At 42.0% G+C, this 4,126-nt stretch overlaps 1 pseudogene; it reads left to right on the forward strand.

Moving 5' to 3' along the window:
• Positions 1-2,681: 2,681 nt before the first annotated feature.
• On the forward strand, positions 2,682-3,098 carry LOC149208176 (putative sugar phosphate/phosphate translocator At1g12500 pseudogene; annotated as a pseudogene).
• The last annotated feature ends 1,028 nt before the right edge of the window (positions 3,099-4,126 follow it).

Consider the following 4,126-nt stretch of genomic DNA (forward strand, 5'->3'; position numbering starts at 1 on the left):
CTGAGATCTGGATACTTGTCCAAGCATGCATTTCGAGCCTTCACATCATTTTTTCTCTAATCTCGATGTGCACATGGCTCCATTGGAAGTATTCTTATACTTGAAAATGATTTTGTTTTTCAAGTAGGGTAGGGTAGAAAAAAAAAGAAAAAAAGAAAAAATGAAAATAAGAAGAAAATAAAAATCTAAGGTGAAAACCTCCTCGGAGGCGCCTTAGATTGGCTCATTGATTGAAAACCTCCATGAGGCGGTCAATGGGTTGGAAAGAAGAGAAAATAAAAAGGGCATAAGATCCCTGGGTGAAAACCTTCCTTGGAGGCGCCCAGGGCAGGCAATTAGGGTGAAAACCTCCATGAGGTGCCCTAGTTGTTTTTCAAAAAAAAAAAAGAGAAAAAGAAAAAGAAAAATGAAACTAATTTCCATTGGCTAATTGCAGGTTGCAAGAAGGATGTTTCATGACAGGAGGAGCACTCAAATCAAGATCAAAGGAATTTTTCTTGTGCCTTCTACTGGAAGCTCTGTATTTCTACAGGAAACATCCTATAGAACCTTTGGACGAGCCAAATCCAATTTCAAAAGTGAATCTAATGGTGGGAATCTGTTGATTAGGCCTACAAGCACTTGTGTGTCCATCCCTTGCCTTTATCCATCATTTTTTTCCACCTCCTTGTGCTTCTCATTGTGCTTCTACAGGAACTTCCTGTAGAAATTGTGGGAAACTAGACATGGATTTCAAAAAGTGGTTTGGCGAACATGGTAGCTTCCTCAGGGGTTCAGAAGTCCTCATGCAATCTTCCAACTCCTCCTCCATCATCTCCATACCTGCATCACAGCCCAAGCTCAGTTTTTCCTTCCATGCAAACATTTGCAAAAAGCCTTGAGGCAAAAATCCATAGAACAAAATTTGTTTTTGCCATAACTTGAAAACCATGCATCCATTTGACAAACCGTTTTATGGGGAATTGTACAAGGGTGATTGCAACATGCTTGAGCTGTTTCAGCCAATTCCGGTGCACGGTTTTCAAGAAATCAGCCTCCATCATCATCAGCCATTTTTGCATTTTCTCCATAACCGTGCATCCGTTTCAAAACCTGTTTCATGGGAATATGCATATGAGTGATGGTAACCTACCCAAGCAGTTTCAGCCGATTCCGATGCACGGTTTCCAAGAAATCGATCTCTGAAATCTTCAGCCATTTTCCATTTTTCTCGAAATCCGTACATCCATTGATCACTATTTTGCTATGGGAGATGCATAATGATGATAGGAACACGCTCAGCAAGTTTCAGATCAATCGGGTTTACCGTTTGGGAGCAATGGCGAAAACAAGTGTTGGTTCCGTGACATTGCAGCAGCAGCAGCTTGAACGTGCAGATCTGAACATGGAAACAAATGCATGCAGCTTAGATTTTGTCAGAGGACACCTGCACAAGGAAAAGAATCAAAAACCATCAGCCATGCCCTCATGCAACCAAAGGATCCAAGCATGCAGCAGCAGAACATGAGCATGCAGCAACAAAAAGCTTCACAAGCAGCCGTTTGACTTCAGGTACGTGACTAAACCTTGTTCACCTATTGCATGAATCTAGTCTAAGCATTGCATGAACGAATGGAATGGTGAAATTAAGCCATGAATGTAGCAAGACACCCAGTTCTCTAGTAGTCACGAGAAAATCACGCAGCATGCGTGGATAGTCATTCACGTGGAAGATGAGAAACACAGGAAATGGAAGATTTGTTGAACTTCAGTGCACAGGGCATCAATTGATTAACAAATAGAAGAAGACAGGCAGTTCATGATAGCACAGCAGTTCATATGGGCCAGCACACGTTTTTGCCACCTCACTCCACCAAAAATCACGCAGAATTAATGAGCGCTCAGCCGAAACTCATAGACTGCTGTTAACTTGCACTTGCATCATGTTCAACTGAAGTATACATCCTCTGCTTCCCCAAAATGATTAACCTATCATCCTTCGCTGATTGTTTTGGCCTGTTCAAAATTCTTCCGCATACCAAGATCGTGCAGAGGCTTATAATAACGAGACATCCACATCTGTTTTGGGTCCATCTGAGTCCTACACAGTATAGACAAGTACCCAGACGATGCTCAGGTCTGGAAACCAATTGGGTCTTCCGAATATTGATCAGATCTGATTTTTCAAGCCCTCTTCAGCTATGGCCGAAACACAAACATGGACGAGGCGGGGCAGTAATCCAAAGCTTGAACAAGAAGTTATTGACATACCTCCAACTCCAACAGGAGAAGGAAAATATGGTGCATTTCCTGTGTCCCTGACTATTACAACAGCTCTCATTATTGCAGCTTGGTACTCTTCCAATATTGGTGTGCTATTGCGTAACAAATGCCTACTTAGTTTTTTTGGATGTAGATACCCAATATTCCTCACAATGTTGCACATGTGTGCCTGTCATTTTATGGTTTTCTGGAAATTTCATGGTTAGAGATTGTACCAATGTAGTTCATTGTCTCCAGGAGACAGTTTCTTGAGATATTGGCACTGAGCTTCATTTTCTCCTTCTCGGTTGTTTGTGGCAATATTTCTCTGCGCTATTTGCCAGTCTCCTTCAATCAAACTATTGGGGCAACAACTCCCTTCTTCACAGCAATATTTTGCATTTATAATAACATGTAAGAGGGAGTCTTCTGTGGTTTATATGGCCTTGGTGCCTGTGGTATTTGGCATTGTTATTGCAAGCAACAGTGAGCCATCATTCCACCTTTTTGGCTTTTTGGTTTGCCTAGGATCAACTGCTGCCAGAGCATTGAAATCAGTTGTTCAGGGGCTCCTGCTTACCTCTGAGGCAGAGAAGCTTCACTCTATGAATTTGCTCATGTACAAGGCACCAATTGTTGCATTGTTATTGCTTCCTGTTACTCTTTTTGTGGAGGGTAATGTATTAGCTATTTCTATTGAAAAAGCCAGAGAAAACACCTTTATCATATTCCTGTTGCTTGGAAACATGACCATGGCTTATCTTGTGAATTTAACCAACTTCCTTGTTACAAAACATACGAGTGCCCTCACGTTGCAAGTTTTAGGAAATGCCAAGGCCACCATTTCTTCCATATGATTGCATATACTTGCACACTCATAACAAGGCTGAGAATTCACTAGGAAAAGCAGCAGGCAGTGGGAAGAAGAAAAGAAGCATGGTTTCATGACAGAGAAGAGGACATCTATGAAGCAGCTTGAAACAAAACTTGGGAATTCTCATTTTTGGCCTGTTTTGAAGCAATGTCAGATTGAAGGGAAATGCTGATTCATAGCAGTGCTTTCAGGCAGCAGCACAGTTAAAGGAGAAGGCACCCCCAGCCAAGCAAGCAAAGTCAGAGAAAATTGGTTCTATAGGAAGTTAGCAGACTGTTTCTACAGGAAGCCAGCGAACTGTTTCTACAGGAAGTTTGAAAAGAGGGAAGACAAAGGAGGAATCGGCCGAGATGTTAGCCAAAGAAGCCACCAAGGCCATCAAAGATGAGGAGAGAGATTGGTTGCTCAGAGGATGAGCAACACTTTCAGTAGGGGGGTGATGATGAGCCCCAAAAATGAACAATTATTTGGGCTCATTCAACCTCCTAATTTGACTTAATCCTCCATTCTCATTAGTTTATTGCATGTTTTTTATTATATTTATGTTAATAGAGTGAATTTGGTTAGTCATTATGCCAACAAGTCTAATGGGTGCTTTGTGTAGCCTTTTTGGTCAACTTGGAGACAAAATTGAAGGTCTTAATGAGCACTTGGCAGCCAAATTCGTGGGAAGACAAGGGAGAGGATTTGTAGGAAGGTGTCCCCTTCATTTATGGGCCCTTACCTCAAATTCTCCACCATCAGCTCGGAGTTCAAGGGCCACCGAATCAATCAACACAAGGGCAGCCAAGCAAGTCAAGTAGGACTGCTGTTAACTCCAAGTTTTGGGCAGCCGAGTTCCTAAATTTTAGGAGGACTGTTGGGTCCTCAAATTGTATAAATAAGAAGGCTTAGGGCCTCATTTGGGTTAGCCAGTGTAGCCAGTGGATGTTAGCTAAGTAGCCAGTAGATAGTAGCTGGTAGATAGTCAATTCGTAGTCTTGTTGTAGCTAGTTTGTAGTTCGATTTTTA

The sequence above is a fragment of the Pinus tabuliformis genome, chromosome 1_2 (assembly GCF_031772625.1).
Source record: "Pinus tabuliformis cultivar Carrire ecotype Pingquan chromosome 1_2, CPIR1, whole genome shotgun sequence".
Classification (NCBI taxonomy): Eukaryota; Viridiplantae; Streptophyta; class Pinopsida; order Pinales; family Pinaceae; genus Pinus; species Pinus tabuliformis.